The sequence below is a fragment of the Amphibalanus amphitrite genome, unplaced genomic scaffold (genome assembly GCF_019059575.1).
Source record: "Amphibalanus amphitrite isolate SeventyFive unplaced genomic scaffold, NRLGWU_Aamphi_draft 000631F_arrow, whole genome shotgun sequence".
NCBI classification, from domain to species: Eukaryota; Metazoa; Arthropoda; class Thecostraca; order Balanomorpha; family Balanidae; genus Amphibalanus; species Amphibalanus amphitrite.
This window is the reverse complement of record NW_024882125.1, coordinates 115,985-134,161: the sequence shown is the minus strand read 5'-3', so window position 1 is coordinate 134,161 and position 18,177 is coordinate 115,985. Positions and strand designations below refer to the sequence as shown.

General features: G+C 44.9%; 1 protein-coding gene across 3 annotated transcripts in view; it reads right to left on the bottom strand.

The window, feature by feature from the left end:
• Positions 1–17,578, bottom strand: part of LOC122363640 (serine/threonine-protein kinase D1-like) — a 40,269-nt gene extending 22,691 nt beyond the window's left edge. For all 3 annotated transcript variants that reach the window (XR_006253397.1, XM_043333145.1, XM_043333146.1), the window contains exon 1: positions 17,235–17,578. The gene's annotated coding sequence lies outside the window, so the exon portion shown is untranslated. The remainder of the gene's footprint in view (positions 1–17,234) is intronic.
• Positions 17,579–18,177: the final 599 nt, after the last annotated feature.

Here is an 18,177-nt window from a genome sequence, read left to right as displayed (position 1 = left end):
AGAACACTGAATCCAACGAGAGCTGCCGGCCGGGTCAGCAGAGTGCGGCTGCCGCTAACTGGGCCGGCCACGGGGGTCCGCCGCTGCCGGCTCACGGCTCAGTATGTACGGACGGCGAGGGTAGCGGATTGGGCCGGGAAGGGCGGTATAGTCGGACTGTGCCACCCGCCGCTCAGCGCAGTGTAGTCTGGGACTGACTGGGCCGACCGCCGCTCAGTGCAGTGTCGGACTGTGCCACCCGCCGCTCAGTGCAGTGTAGTCGGATTGGGCCGGCTCGATGAAGTGTCGGACTGGGCCGGCTCAGTGCAGTGTCGGCGGACTGCCGCCGCTCAGCGCAGTGTAGTCGGACTGCCGCCGCTCAGTGCAGTGTCGGACTGGGCCGGCCGCCGCTCAGTGCAGTGTGGGACTGGGCCGTCCGCCGCCGCCCGGCCGCCCAAGGTCGTCGACACACTGCGGTGGCGGTCACACGCAGCAGCCGGTCCGACGAGAGCGACCGCCGTCCGCTCGGTGCCGCGCACCGCTTCGACGAGTCGTTCCGTCAAACGAACCGCGCGTCCGCCAATCGATACAGACAGGAGCCGTCCCACACGGCGTCCACACGCCCCCGCGCGGCGTCCACACTCCCACACGGCGTCCATCCTCTTCTACACGGCGTTCACATTTACGGCACGAGCGGTTCGTCCCAAACGGCATCCATAGACCAAATTCCACACCCTCTCCCACGAGCCCACACCAGGGCAGGAGTAGTCCTGTCTCACTCCACCGAAAACGTGGGTCTCCCTACCCATAATACGTTCATCTCACTTCTTCAGAAAAGTCCATCGCACTATTTCCGGGACCTTCGTCCAACCCCTTTCGAAATGTTCATCTTACTCATTCCTGACTCATCATCACTCGTCACAGAATGTGAATCTCACTCCTTCCGGGACGTCCGTCCCGCTACCTATTATGGGACGTTCAACATTCTCACTTCAGAATGACAATGTCACTCGTTCTGGGCCGTCCCATCACTCCTTCCGGGCCGTCCGATCACTTCTTTAGGACCGTCCCATCACTCCTTCCGGGCCGTCCGTCTCAGCCCAAACGAGGGGTCCATTTTGCCGGAGAACTCTAACATCAACATACCTGCCTGTGTGGGTTGTTATTTTACCTAGATCCTTTTGCACTTAAGACTGTCGAAATAAGTCTACTGAGAAAAGAGATTTCACCTAATAATTCTACATAACAGCGCACATTTTTGTTGCGCTAGTTCTTAACACCTTTCACTACGATGCACTGCATTTAAGGAGCAGTACCTTCGTGTGGTACGCGGAAAGATTTGCGAATACTTCACCCAAAGTGGGCAAAAATGTAGCCAACACATCGTACAAATAGTCATAGGGGTTCACCCTGCGGGACTACTGAAGCCGCTCACGTTCGTTTCAGCTCAGAATTTGGACACATTGGCGGGGTGTGTGCCGACCTGCAGTACACCAGCCGGTGGGCCAGGCGCTGTTTACCGGGCGGCCAGCGCGGCGGCTGCTGCAGCGCGGCAGACAGCCGCGGCCTTGGGCGCCGGGTGTAGCCGGACGCAGAGCCGACGCGCCCCGCCCGCCCGACCGGCCAGCACGGGCACCGGGTACGGTCAGGTGGCCGGCCGGTCACGGCGAGAGGAGAGAGGTGGGATGGAGAGGAAAAGACTGAACCGGACAGACAGGCTTGGAAAGAGATACTGGACCAGACAGACAGAATCGGCGAGGGGAGCCGGACATAGGTACATGATCGGGGAACGATATTGAACCGGACATAACTACATGATAGAGGAGAGATACTGAACCGGACACGACGAACCTTGACGGAACAGTGTCTCAAAATTATATTTTAGCATGGGTGTCAGAGGAAGGAAATTATTCCGTAGACAGGGTGAAGGAGTGGAAAATTGCCAGTAAGTTAAAGGCACTATCCCACCTTTAACATGGGGTTTGAGTTGAGATAGCCAGGTTTGCGGCGAGGTTCAGAAACCACTATCTATCTAGGTTGCAACCCCCGCGGCCTCTTGGTGTTGAAGAAATTCGTTCCCTTCATTTGAAAATGGGCCTTGCGCAAGGCCCTATCTTCAACATGGAGCGACCGTTAGTGTGACGTCACCTCGTTTAGTCATTCTGATTTAAATGGGTTTGTTCGTTGAAAAATCGCTTAAAACTTGGTCTGAACTTTGTTGTGGTGCCTACAGAGTAAAAAGAATCAGCTTTATGACAGTAATGTGGCCTGGGGAAGGAGGTAATTTTGGGCTGTGACGTCACATATTTGAAAGTTTGTGTTTGGAATATGAGAAGCCTAAGATGTTTAAAGGTAGTGTGCCAGCTTTCCTGGACCGTATGGAGTTAATGGCCCAGATAAGGAGAACCGGATTTTTAGAACTTATCCATACCTTCAAAACTCATGGAAACGTCTTAAATTCTTCAAATTTTGAGTACCCCAGTGCGAAATTCGCCCCGACGGGTTGTCGGTCGTACCCCAACCACATTTCACACCACTATGAACAATAAATGCACACACTGAAATCGCTATTACCGATATGCTCATCCAATCAAGTTTCGATAAACCCGTTCATCATCATCTCCTGCGGTTTCGAACACGCCTGTTAGGTGGTGCGGTAGACCGCGCCCAAAGCCAGGGCCCCGGTAACGTGAGGTAGCCGAGTCGGGGCAGCGTGCGCTGACCCAAGCCGGGGCCGCGCGTCCTCCCGGTGTCATGTGATAGCCCGGGGCTGCCCGCGGGGATGCGGTAGACCGCGCCCAAAGCTGCGGCCCCGGCTTGGGTCAGCGCACGCTGCCCCGACTCGGCTACCTCACGTTACCGGGGCCCTGGCTTTGGGCGCGGCTTCTGCTCATACTTTGTGGTGCGGTGGTGGTGCGTCGGGCCGCGCGCTCTGACTTCGGCCAAGAAAAATGCGTCAGCTGATCATTGTCATTTCTGCCACTTGCGTGTGGTGAAATGGGGTCATAACTTAAGAGACGGCTTTTTCATATCAATTATTTTACATAAAATCATATTTCAAACCATAAATAATGTTCGACAGCCAAATAAAAGAAACAATACCAATACAGGCTTACAGTTTAAGGCTCGACATTGTGTTGTCTACGATTAGACAGCTGATAACTCATTCCCGTACGTCGTAACTCTATAATGACCTTTGCTTATTGTCACATGTGCGCCGCATTCGCGATTGTTGCCGACGCCTGTTTGCAGGTCAGCCCACTACAGTTGTTATACATGTCGAAAAACCGATAAACGAAAAAGGCACTATTCCAGGCCCATTTTTGATTTTCTTTGCGATATTAGGTAAAAACAGAAGCTTCTTATCCTAGGAAAAATAAAATGGGAAATCTTTCAAAGGTGGCACACTACCTTTAATGAAAAATAAATGCCAGAACCGTGTTCCTGGTCATCCAATCTATAAAGTCGGGCACAATTTAACTGGTTTTAACAACATTTTAGAAGGTGGGATAGTCCCTTTAAAGCTAACAACATATGCAGTGATAAGAGCGGAGTAATAACAGATTGATAGCATACATTTCACACAAATGTGAGGATATAGCGTGTAATGTATGCATAGATATGTTGTTTAAGATCATGTACGCATATACCCTTTGCTTTTGACGTTCGGAGTGGAAAATTGATCTCGAAAGGTTGAAGTGAGAGTGGAAAATTGTCTTCATTTGCATGTCGTATCACACACGAATCGATTAATTTTGGGACACTGTGACGGAAGAGACCTACACGAGGAGCGAGCACAGAGACTAGGGTATGGAAAGAGACTTGGAGCCGGGACAGGGACCGAGAGTCGGGACAGGGACTGGGAGCAGGGACAGGGACTGGGAGTGGGGCAGGGACAGGGACTGGGAGCAGGGACAGGGACTGGGAGTGGGACAGGGACTGGGAGTCGGGACAGGGACTGGGAGTGGGACAGGGACTGGGAGTGGGACAGGGACTGGGAGCCGGGACAGACGGACAGAGTCGGGAGCCGAGCCCGGGCGCCAGAGTGACAACTATATGGGTCACGTTGCCGGGCCGCGAATACCGCCCGCCGGACAGGCCCACTGACAGCTGACGGCCACACGTCAGCGGCGGCCCCCGAACACCAGCGGCGGCGACCCGGGCCACCCCACGACCCGCCCGTGCTCACAGGCACGTGATCGCTCCAGGGTCGGCCTGGGCACGCAGCCGCCGCGGGCCGCGCCGACCAGCCCGGCCTGCTGTCAGGCCAGGGGGAGCGGCATACGACGTGCCGCCGTCCACGCGAGAGCAAACACCGCCGACCCGAGCGGGCGCGGGGGCGACGTGTGACCTCAGCCCGGCAAGGGCGGTTTCCGCGTGACCGCCACGATTGGCGGAATGGATGGCAGGCGCTGACTAACACCTAACGGCTAAGTTAGTCTTTGTGCAATTGTGGGTGGACAAGATACTTTCTTACGTATGTTCGACGTAAGAAACAGTAACAATACAGTGACAATTGCTGGCCCCAATGCTGATCGGCGATAGAGCTCGCTTCATACAGCCGATAATAGCATCTTCACTTAGCCTGCTGACGTTTAATCGTTGGAGAATGGGCTATCGATTACTGCCACGAGCAGCCGAGCATCAACAACATGGGAACAGCACAGAAGGCGCGCAGCTAAAGCCAGGGAGGATGTAGAGCGGTCTACCCAACCGGACATAAACACCGCACACCGCAACTCCCAGGTGCAGTCTGCGCATACTGTCCGTGTCTTGTCTGTCGGACGATCTGAATACGCGGCACAATCGACAAATTGTATAAAAATTAGGCGTGATCGCGGATCAGCAGAGCCTTCTACAACTATTCTGGCTTATTTCAAACTTGTTTGAGAGTAATGCATAGAAAAAAGGTTTATATCATTTTGGTTGGAACCTCCGAGCTTTAAAAACTTAAATCCGCAGCAGTGCATACCCACTGAATCGTTGATAAATAATTGTGCCCATTTTAATGAGTCAACACAATTATCATAAACAAACTTTTTAAAAACTCACCAAGAAAGAAAGTGTAATAAAACAATTGTTTTTGTCCGCCTTAAATATTAAAGTAAATGAAAAACGACAAACAAATTCTACTTGGCCAATTCAACTGCGAACAAAACCAAACACAGACACGACGAGCCTTCCAGAACACGAACGACACTACGACGCAAGCTCCTACCATGATTCTAAATCCCGAGACGGGGCACCGAGCAGGTTAGGCGGGAACATCAATATCAGCGAGGACGGAGGTAGGTCGGTACTAGAGATGTCAATTGGATACCAACTTTTTGGTATACCGATACCAAACCGATACCAACTTGGTATTTGGTATTTCAATCCTATTGTGTTTGGTATTTTGTTGGTATTATGAACCCTTACTAATGTAGGGGAGAGAGGTCATATTGCGCCATGTTCTTAAATGCGCCACACCTTCCTCCTGTCCAAAATTCGATTCGAATAAATGCTCGAATGTGTGCATTTACTTCACCACCAATAACTCGCTCTTATTCCGGTCCACGGGGGCAGGTGAGGTGTCTCAGCTTTCTCGCAGACCATTTTTTGTGATTTCCTCTATTTTCTTACGCGAAACAGTCTATTTCGACCTTTGCTAGTGTCATGGTTTATCTTAGAGATAGTGATTCAACTAATAATCATTGTTAATTGCTCGTTTAATGGTAGTTTTGAAAGTTTATCACCACCGTGGCTTCGCTGTCCTCGCCATATTTGAAGCTCATGAAAAATGTGTTCCATTCGTAATTGCGCCCACCCTATTTGCGCCCTATTCTTCAACCCAGAGAAACAGCATCTGGTGGTTGAGACACATTTCATTGAACACTTTGATTATTAGAGAGCTCACCTTACCATTACCTTAGCCTTCACAGCATAAATGGTTAATGGGCTGACACGTTCAAATAGGCTACTTAGTTAGGTGGCAAACCGTTGTTTTTAATAGGGCGCTTTTACATGAGAGGCATGGGCGCTTTTTGATGGGGTAGTCCGTAAATGCGCCCTTTGCAGGTGTGTCGGAAAACTTTTCTCTTGTTAATTTCTATGGGTGTGATACAAATTAGGAGTTGTAATTTGATGCCAAAATAACTGAGGTACAATTTGAGACATCATCAAGCATGACAGCTGGTCAACTTTAGCCGCAATAGGCCGATATCCTTAAGGTGGCGCAATATGACCTCTCTCCCCTATAAGAGGCTAAAAAAATGGTAAACAGTTGGTATTTCCCTCATCTTTCAAAGTTGGTTCGGTTTCGGTATTTCCCCACGGTTTTGGTTCGTATTTGGTTTGGTATCGGTATTCCGATTTTCTGTAATTGACATCACTAGTCGGTACCTATTGACGTGATACAGAAGACCCGACTAGCCACACGCTATAGACTGCAAAGAGGCAAGTACCGTACCACCCTCAGACGGTCCCTCCTGCTCCTATACCTCGTTGTAAATGCGGCGACACCATGAAACGCGGTGGGGTGGCCCCTGCAGGGCGGCTGGCCGCAACAGTTACCTTTGAGGAGTGCATTATTTCACGGGACACCTCTCTCTCATGGCCGGCCAACTCTTCGATTTCGATCCTACTGTCTCCTGCGCAGAAATTTCAATGAGATTGTGGAAGGAATGTGTAGGTACGCGAATTTAATGATAAATTCAACTACCTTTAACCCTATTCCGGGCGGGGGGGGGGGGGACTCTAAGGCCCCCCTTCAGGTTTTTCTTGTGCCATTGCCAAACGCCGCAAGACCGAAAGCTCATACTTGGTGACTTTTCCTTAACATTCATTGCGCACATTTTGACAAAAAAAAGTTGCCGGGTCAGCTCAGGTCAGGTCACCAGAGGCGGTTTGGTGACCCCACATCAGAAAAGTTTGCAATCACGCCAGAGCTAGAGTTTTTGGTGGATCAATTTCTTCTCGTCAGGTTTTAGTTAGGGTACCAGTATGTGCAATTTGTATATCTCAGAATTTTTATGTCTGTGACCTGAGGTCAGGCCAGACTCGTGACCTTTACATTGCAAGCCTATGGGAAAATATTGAAACGCCTCCTGCTTCGTGTAAACGAGTCGAAACCACCCAAATCTTTCAGTGTTATGGAAGATTATCTCATCGGTGATGATCCTGGTGCCGCTAATTGACAGGGGCACCGGGAAAGGTCATCTGAGGTCATGTGACGTCACAAATCGTTTTTCTGTCAATAAATCACGACATGATGGTGCTAAAGACTTGTAAGTGGTACCAAACTGCTCGCCTGGTCAAGGCGCGTCGTTTGGTATGCAGCATGACCATACCCCACCACCTCATTGATGAATGACCTGACCTTGACCTCGGGTCCAATTTCAAATTGACCAGTGAAGGTCATCGCATATTTATTTCTCATCACCTCGACGAGAGCAACAAAAAATGTATTACTTTTATGTCTCTATGTTTCTTAGTTTAAAAGTTATATAGGCAACTAATTCCAAAACATTTTATCGTTGATGACCTCTGGTGACCTCAATATTGACCTGACCTGAAAGTGTTTTATGTAAAAGTTGTAGATCTTTAAACGACCTATCAAACGCCGTTTGCCGTTTGTCGCTGCGATGTGTAGTTTTTGAGATCTGAAGGGGGGCCGAAAAGGCCCCCACCCGCCCAGAATCGAACCTTTCAGAGCCCGCCCGGAATAGGGTTAAAGGGACACTCCCACCTTAACATTAGTTTTGAGTTGAGATAGCCAAATTGGTGGCCATGGCCTGCAAATACCGGTTTGGGCACTCACAACATCGACAAATGTTTTAATTCGGAGATATGGAATTTCAAACTTGCAGTTTTCGGATTCTAAGGGGCTAGTGCATTGGTATGCCCCCTTAGAATTTGTGACGTCAGCGGAGATTTAACGATTTTTAAATCTTTTACTAAAACGTTTGGTAGCACGCGGTGGCATATGCTGCTTTGCGCGCAACAAATGCCGCACTTTCAAATAAAGTCGCTAGGAACAGCGGAGATCCCAAAAAGTAAACAAAAGTAAAAGTCTAATATCTTGAAAACCGGTGAATATTTTTCGATGAAATTTGGTAGATATTCGTTTTCGCTCTTTCTGAACCGAGCGACATCACTTTCGTGCCAATTCATTAACTTTTTTTAAGGTGGGAGGGTCCCTTTAAAGCGTGTATGGGTGACCGTCCCGGGCAAGGCCAAGCATCATGTGTGGAATCAGGGGTGACAAAAATCCAGGGCTGCCCAGTTGACAGTTGACAGAGTTGGCAGACTCCGATTCCAAATCCAATTCCGGGCATTCCTTTAAAGCTCGCATCACGGTGAAAATAAAACGAGTGGGGCATTCCACGTCAAATCGAACAAAAATCGGCTGTTTTGCACCTTACCATCAGCGATTTCATTATAAATTTGTGAGCGAGTTCCTGTGTCGCCCCGGACATTACATTGATGTTTTTGGCACATTCTGACCACAGGTCTTCTAAATACAGGGCATCAAATTTTTACAAAATGTTGCATCTTTATATTTTTGAACGACCAAAACTTTGGTTGTACTTGTTTGATTTGAATGAAATAAACCTTACTGTTTAGGTAATTTCTTAAGCATTTGTTTAGAATTGCACCTACTTAAATATATGACCTTGAAATTTGCTTAACTCTGTTCTTAAGCACAAAAATTGAAATAGCAAAAAACACGTCACCTTCGATTTGGCTCATTTTCATATATTTTATTGCCTACCATATTCTTAACAACCTGTGAAAAAATTAGAGTGGGCCATTCATAAGTTTTGAAGAAAATGGCACATATGCAAACGTATGTTAGCACGCGCAGTGGAGGGGGAAGAGCGAATTTCGCCCCACCCCTCCTGTTTTTCGCCAATATCTCATAATGTTAATGCAAAATTAACTATGGCTACCTGTACAGAATTGAATTGCACATCTCATCGTGCAAGCAATAAGAAAATCGGTTCACAACTGTTCTAGTAATAGCGGTGTAAAGTGAATATCCTGTCGCCGCGGCGACGCGGCGACTCGGCAGCCGGCGCCGACCGCTACGCGCCGCCTGAATTGTAGACTGTGCCGGGACGGAACGGAACGGTTCCGTCTTTACATCGCGCTCCTTACCGCTGATTACGTTCGATTCGCGTCAAATTTTGTGAGAAGACTAAGAAATGTACAGGCAATCTTAAGAAGAAAGAATTTTGAAAATTGGTTGGTAAACAATTGAAATATGAACGTGTAAACACAAAATTGTGATTGCTGCGTTTCCCGCGTCGGCCGATCCCGCCTCAGCCGGCGACATGTTACTCTTAGCAGGCCTCACCTCAACTGCCATATTTATCATTGGATTAACTAGAAATTCCCCATACATACTCAAAAATATATGTTCTTTCGTATAGTGAAGATAAAAAGACGTGAAGATATCGTTGCGTGATAATGTTTTCGTTGATTGATGCATTTCCACACGGCTCAAAATTCACCGCAAAATACCGTTTGCCTGAGACACTTTAGCTATGGAACGTGAATGCTTGACTACGATGACATATGCATTTCCATTCAAGCAAGACTTTGGGATATCACTAATCAGCAATCATTCATTACAGAAAGTGTACACAAGCAAGTATGTCTTGACTCTCACAGAGAGTAGAAGAGTCATTAGTTCTGCTCATCGTCGTGATGCAAGTCTTTTCCGTAAGTTCGTACTTACTCACTGTGACTTCAGTGCACCATTCTGTCGTCAATGTTTAAGGGATAAAGAATCAGGTTCGATGATATAATTCAAGCTGAAATTTATGTCATCTATGCTTTGTAGCCTTCACAATGAATTGGAGGGGCCAGGCACTCGGCAGTTTCGCCCCACACAGGGATTTTTTCACACACCGACACGGACTGTCTTTCAAGGTCACGCGCGGTTGCGTGATGTTGATGCATGAAAACGGCGTTTCCCGCGAAAGTTATGAATGGCCCACTCCAATTTTTTCACAGATGGTTAGGAACATTGTGACGGACATAATATGTAAAAATTACCCAAATCAAAGGTGACGTGTTTTTTGCTATTGAAATTTTTCTGTTTTAATTCAAGGTCAAATGCATTTCAAGGTCACTTTAATTTGATTTTATAATAAAGAATCAAAGCCTTATCAATTGCCTACAAGACCCTGTTAATATCATTTTGATACCAGAAAAGGAACCAGAGTTATAGACATTTAAAAAATTGATGTGTGGCATTTTTGGCTATATTCGATGGCCTATATCTCAGCGACACGTTATCAAATTTCGAAAATATTATACGTAACTCAGTTTTGAACCATGCCCAGTCTGCCTACAAATTTTCAGAAAAATCGAAGGGGATGACGGATTTCGGTGTTTGATTTGACGTGGAATGCCCCACGGTGACTATAAATAGAATGCCCCAAGTCCATCAGTCTATGATGCTATTTGTCTTGCCTGAACCATCCTTCACGCATTCCTAAGACACGTCTTCCAGTGCTCTTGCTCTCCTGTTTGTTGGCACTGCTCTGGAATGTTCCCCAGCCTCCAGACTCCAATACTAAGGCCAGGATGATATCAGTGAACTAAGGCCAGGCCAATTTCGATATCTTTCAATATGAAGCCAATGGGAGAAAATTGAATTGCTCTCCTTTGGGAAGAAATTGATGCTTAACACTCTCAAACATCAGATTAGAGGTTGAAATAACACATTGAATCGAAAAAAAAACCAGTGACCCCTTATTATGGCCCTGAGGTCATCTCAGGTCACCAAAGGTCACCGAACCTTTTCGGCCATATCTTTTGATAGGGACATGCTAGAGCGATGAAATACCTTAACCCTCGCCGGCACAGGCCATTTTGAGTCCTTCGACGTCACAAGGGGGGGGGGGGTGGTAGGACCCCCCCTCGCGTTTGGCCCCTGATGGAGCTAGAGCTTCGCGGAAAAAACGAGCGTGTTGCCCGTCACGAGAGGAAGCCAATGATACCCAATTTTAAGGTCCTAGGTCATCGGTTGACCTTCCAGGTCAGGTCAATGACCCAAAAATCGGGAATATCAGGACCTGTTAGAAAGTCGTAAAGTGTGGCTGCTATGGGGTTTTCCGGGGTGTTGATCACGAATATCGTGTTATTTTTATCACAGATGATGTCGTTAAGCGTTTAGACCAGGTCGGGTCAGGTCAGGTCAGGTCAACCGGTAGGGGTCGTGACGGGTATTCGTAGTACCTGTCATCCGCCTCTGACAGCTTCGTAACATGTTACGAAGGCACCAAAACTACTTCGTAAATGTTCAAATGGTTGCAAAATTCGAATTCAGCTCCAAGAACTAGCCTAGAAACTTGTAAAACTCGAAAAAGTGAACCGAGGTCACCAAAGGTCAATGACCTGACCTGACCTTCAGGTGACCTTGACACCCACCCAAATGCATGGGAGCAACATCAAATCACATGTTTGAACGTTTGAAACCACGAAAAGCCTGCAAACGCGCGGCTAATGCGAGCCGACATACGCCGAATCGCGATTCCGGCCAAACATGGTCTCGGAAAAGAGGTCACAGGTCAAAGGTCATTTGGGTCAGGGTCATGAAATTTTCAGGGTAGGTGTCAAATTGATCAATGCGAGAGTACTGAAAGTTTCGTCGCGATCGGCCGCTTTTTACGTGAGTTATTCGCGAAAAACCTTAGGGGGGGGGGGGTGCATCAACCCCCAGTGCCGGCGAGGGTTAAATGTGTTCAGCTCGACGATACGGATCGACTGACACGCAACAAGACCTTTTCAGGTCGGGTGATTAGGTTGACCTAGGTCAAATTTTACTTTTTAGGTTGACCTTTTCAAGTCAAGCTATGGTTCACATCGGGTCTCGATGAGAGAAACACAATGCCGGTAAAAGTAATTTCGCACAAGTGTTGAGTCAATAGTTATTGCAGGAAAGACTATTTTCGCAAAAATCGACAATTTTGTAGTGTTTCCCCTCTGCAGGCTAAACCGTTGAACTTAGGTGGGATGTGAAGACAGTCTACAGAAAGAACGTTGTAAGGGCTATCAAATGCGTTTTCCCTCGGCCCTGTAGCTCTATCCGTCCCCGAGTTATACGCCGGTTTGTCGAAAATTGTCGACATAAACCAGATTTGACTTTTGATGACCTTCGGTGACCTGATCTTTGACCTGATCTAAAAAGGGCTAGTTAATTAGTCATTATTTTTGACGCTCCAGCCCGGAAGCCCCAGCGCGGTGCCGATTACAAATTCAGGCGAAGCTCATATCACAGATCATTTGATACCGTAGGCCTCCTATAGTTATTTATGACTTTCCAAACTCACCAGCTCAATTTGATCGGCTCAATTTGATCGGAAGCTAGACAAAACACTCCAATGACATTGCACAGCCTTAGTGACGTTTTGCATGACATCACAAAAAGTCCAAAAAACAAAAGTATTCATGAAATCATCAGCATAACAAATCATGAATTTATATTCTTGAAATAGGATTAGCTCATTTTCCACACCCAGCACAAGCCTGGAGCCAAGTATGCACTGTATGAGAACAGAACAGCACAAAGGATTAGGAATGTCAGAAATGATAACTTGTTCATAGACATCCATGAACATTCAGGATGCGAACAATTTTTTTGTGAAAAGATGGCCTTGAAGGAATGAATTTATTAACTACCTTCCCACCTAACATTGCATAACCACCAGCTGATCATGAACAAGTAGGCAAACAGCAAATAAATTATGCAATGATTTCAATTCATGACCTAGTTCTATGGAGCAGTTCTATGGCCTTGCTAATGTTGATGATGATGACCTTGGGGACCTTTGCATAATGCATTAGGTCCCCCCAGGAATGCCTATTTGGTCGTAGAGATACAGGGATAATGAAGATAGATAATGCATGTGAGTGAAGCCCTAATTCATCTTGCTCATGGTTGTCAATTCATTGTCATAGCCTTTTCCTGTTCCTCAATAAAAGAAGTCAAGCTTGAGCTTCCTTTATTTAACAACTTATTCTTGATCCTCCTTATTGTAGTGAAGGTCCCATGATCATGATCATGGTTTGGTAGGCATCCAAGTGCAGTCCAAGTCACATCAAGTCACATCTGTACGTAGTGAATCAGATTTAGTGGCCCTTATCACAGGTGCATGGCTCCTCATCTTGCAGTTCAACATAAGGCGTTAGGGTGTTACAAAATCTGAGACCAGTTTAATTGTTTCATTGTTTGGCAAATTCACAGTAAATATAGATAATTGTATTTTTTTCTTTTTTTTCTACTCCGCCACCCATGATCAGGTGACCAGGAGTGCCCCCGCCCTCAAACCCAGCGACTAGCAGAACCTTACGTTAACACCAGATAAAATAAACTGATAAGTCGCGGCACTCCCTGCTAAGAAAGGAAATAAAACTAAAAAAGCAAACGAGAGAATGGGTAGCGGGTTTAGGCGGAGACAAGAACAGAATGCGAAAGTAGCCACTGCTGAAACCAGACAGATGACTGTTCTCTACTACGATACCGAAAGCAACTTTCACTCAGAAGCGCATGCATTCATCTAGAGTAGAAAAAAAACAATCGCTCATTCACACGTCATGCAAACATACGTGGGGATTCGCTCTGGTCAAAATTCGGCCGGTCAATGCTGAGGGCAGAAAAGCCTTTCCAGCTAAGCGAAGCTTGTTGCTGGTCAGGCTCCTTGCTCCAGCGCCAGAGTTATTCATGGTGACGATGAAGAAAATAATTTCGATGAAACGTGATTTACCTGCGACAATTAGTAAATCACGTTTCAACGACAATTAGTGCAGTTTTGAGGCAAATGCATTTGAAATTAAGTTGCAATGAAAGGATAACGAGACTTCCAGAGGAAATTTTCGAAAAAGCTTACATGTTTTGTATGAAGTATGCTTTGACGTATCTTTTCAGCTGAGATTTAGATATCTGATTAATGGTTGTTATAGAGAATTGGGATGCAACGACATTATTCCAGACACGCGGTCCTATCCATGATGCTATTTGTGCACGATAACGTTTTGCCGAGAAGGGTTCGTGAAAATGTTGTCTATTTCTTGTTCTTATATTATCCTGATCTACTGTAGTAAACAATTGGTTAAGTTGTGATGGTAAGTGTGAAGCGACTTTTCGATACATGAACATGATAAGTTGTTGTCTAGCTAGTGCATTTACTTTAAGAACATTGAGCTTACGAAATATGGGCATAGTATGTGCAAGACGATGTTCATTTACTATAATTCGAACTGCTCGTTTTTGTAATACTTCGATTTTGTGGAGATAAGTTGGATATGTGAAACCCCAGATTAGGCAGCAATAGTTTAAGTAAGGAAGAATCAGTGAGTTGTAGAGCAAGAGTAATGATTTTTCGGGAAAAAAGTACTTTGCTCTACTCAAGATTCCAATATTTCTACTGATGATGATTGCTTTGTTATCGATGTGGTATTTCCACTTCAAGGCAGGGTCAATAGTGATGCCTACATATTTTACTTTTTCTGCTATTTCAATTTTTTCACCATGTATCATAATGTTCAAATTTATGATATTACCCATTTGGTTGTATACTTGGTAAATGGTTTTTTGTACGTTGAGTGTGAGTTTGTTTGCTTGAAGCCAAATGGATACAGCTTCAAGTTCTTTATTCATATTTTCTTGTAGTTCCTGCGTATTTCCACCTTCAAAAAGTAAGGCTGTGTCATCAGCATATAGAAGGCATTCTGATTTTTTGTATACATTTTTTAAGTCATTTATGTATATAAGGAAGAGTAAGGGGCCTAGGATAGAGCCTTGGGGCACTCCTAGCTTAATACTTTGAAAAGAGGATCTAGTACTTTTAAATTCTACACATTGTTGTCTGTTTGTGAGATATGACTTGATAAAGCGAAGAGCACAACCAGTAAATCCGTATTTACAACATTTGCTGATGAGTATGTTGTGGTTCACTGTATCAAATGCTTTTTTAAGGTCAATGAATACCGCTGAAGACATTTTCAAATTTTCCATACTTTTTGTTATTCGTTCTTGCAGGAGTACTACAGGCATGTATGTTGATAGGGATTTTTGAAAGCCAAATTGATCCTTACATAATATGTCATTCTGTATGAGGTATGCATTGATTCTCTGGTGTTATATAATACTGAACGAGGCCGGTGTAAATAAATTTTCAAGACCGAGGTCCTTACTGGATTTTTGAACGAGGCCGAAGGCCGAGTTCAAAAATCAGTAAGGACTGAGGTCTTGAAAATTTATCACCGGCCGAGTTTGGTATGTATTTTACTGTATGCCAACGATAAATTTATTTTCTGGACCGAAGCTCTTAGCAGACTTAGGAACGAGACCATCCCAAAATGTTGGCTTAAGTGCATTCTGGTAATGCATTTTTGACCGTGGTCAATTTGCTTACACCAGTTATTACCACACCCCTCCGGCTAATGTATTTGAATAGGCCAGGCATACAGTAAACAATCTTTTCTAGAAGTTTGGAAAGATAGGGAAGGATACTAATGGGTCTGTAGTTGCTAAATATATTTTTACTTCCAGATTTGTATAATGGCTTCACCACAGCCATCTTCATGCTTTCAGGAAATGTTCCAGTACTCAACGATATGTTTATTAAATGAACCAATTGACTGAGTAATGCTGAATATGTATTTTTGAATATTTTTGAATTGATGTTGTCAATACCAGCACCAACGTTTTCCATATTTCTTATCATGGACTCTAATTCTGCAGAATTTGTTGGGTGAAGATGATCAAATGTGTTTTCACTGGAAGTGACACTATCCAGGGGATCAGTTTTGGTATTTGGGATTTCTTTTTCTAGCTTCTCACCAATTGATATGAAAAAAAAAATTGTTAAATAAGTGAGCTACCTACTTGTTTGGTGTCTTCAATGGGATTTCCATGCGTATCACTGAAAGCAGTAGATACTTCAGATTTTCTAGGATTCTTATTTATACAACTGTTAAGTATTTCCCACATTTTCTTTGAATTCGTCTTATGAAGCAATAATTGTTCCTGAAAATACTTTTTCTTCGCTTCCCTTATCAAGCCATTGAGGCAGTTTCTATGTCTTTGATAGGCAAGTTTGTTTCTATTTGTAGGATTCTTTGTTTTTTCTATATAGAGTGCTACGGGTATTTATTGAGGTGAGAATTGCTGAAGATATCCAAGGTTTTATGGCTGTTGTTTTCCTAGTACACTTCCTGTTGATGCTAAACAATGCTATGCCTGAAGAGTATGCATTGATAAGTGTATCAGCTGCAGTATTTGCATCAGGGATGGTATGGAATGTTGAAAGCTGTTGAGATAGGTATTCTTGTAGTTCAGTAACTTTGTTGTAATTGAAAGTGGTACCTAATCCAATTTTCTTCAGGTGGATTGATTTTTTTAGTACAACATGTGAATATAGGGAAGTGGTCAGAAAAGTCATCATATATGATGCCAGAATAGGACAAGAGGTCAAGGTTATTGCAGAAAATATTATCAATCAGTGACCATCTGTCCTCAGAGACTCTTGTTGATTTTGAAATTGTTGGCCAGTAGCTGTGAGAAGTCATGATGTTGAAGAATTCTAGACATGCACTGTCCTGTTCAATATTGTGCAAGTCAAAATTGAAGTCACCAGCAATAAATGTTGATTTATTCTTTTTCTCAATCTGTTCAAGAGAGGCTGTGAGTTCATCTAGAAACAAGTTGTTTACCAAATCAGGAGGTTTGTATATAATGCCAACAATCACTCCAGTTAAGCTTGTTATTTGACATTCAATAAAAAGGGATTGGGTACATGACATTGTGCTTAGTTTTATATCACATGAGGATTTAACATATTTATCATTGACATAGATTGCAACTCCTCCTCCACTCCTTCCGACCCTGTTGTTGAAGTACCCTGTGAAACCAGGAAGCTGATGACTATTTACTGATTCATTTGATAACCGTGTTTCCAAGACACATATGAAATGCCATGTACATTGTGTTCTTTGTAGGAAAAGCTGGAATTCATCAAATCTGTCATTAGATGAAATAGATCTGGCGTTAACATGCAGGATACTGAGTTGGTTGAGGTCAGGAGTAGTTTTCGAATTTTGTGTTAGGGGAAGGGAGAAATATTTGCATGAAGATCTCAATTCTTCAAATTTTTCATGAGTCAGGTGCAGATCAGATGATGCTAATCTTTGGAAGGGATTAATTACTGCATTTCTGCAATACGATCAACGGATTGTCTCATGTCTGCACCCGTTATCCTTACCTGCTGATTCCTTCACAAGCCACAGGAGTCGCACCTTCGGTTTAGATGGTACTCAGGATAGCACTCTGCACACCCTCCAAGGGGTTGTCTTTGGCCAGCCCAAGGCCTTGGCTGAGACCGAAGCCTGAGCTCGGCCAATTGAAAAGGCTTATTTCAAGCTGGAACCGAGAACTGAACTGAATCACTTCTAAGTGAGCGCAACATTCAACACAAGTCCACTTTAATTCACTAATCTTCCACTTTATAACTCTTCACCAACACAAATTCAACATCAACATGACACCATTTCTCGCAAGACTGCACACAAACCTCACGACCCCATCCGCGACGATATCCGCGCACTGTTTGGGCGTTCCGACGCCATCATTGGGTCTGTTCCCGTCGCTCCTCCCAAAAAATCTCGGATGAGGTTGGATGAGCTTGGAGGAGAGCCGTTTCAGAGGAGCCACGGGAACATTTCTGCGAGGAAATCAGCTGTTTGCGGGCTGTAACGGTCGGCGATTTATGGCGCGCAAACAGCAATTTAGAGTTAACAATCTCTTTCTAATAAAATAACCATATATTTATATCGAACATAACTATTAAAAGATATCCCATCCTCATCGATCACTAAAATAATTTCCACTTCCCTCAAGTCTCATTTATAAACAATTCTCATTTGTATTACGTGCGCCAGATATGTCTACGCAGAACCTCCTCCAAAAATATTTTCCATCTATTTTTCATCGGCCACCCATCTCTTCTTTCTTTCTGCCAGCCATAGAGAATATTGCATTCCTGTACGCAGGGGGCGTCGAAGTCTAGTAGGAAAATCTGGCAATCCCCGGCGTGACGTAACGTCGGGGATGACCGACGGCACCTTGCACTGAAAGATACGGCAGAACGGCTATTTTTGAAAAATGATTAAAAATACTTATGTGCTGTTATGACACATAAAACGCTT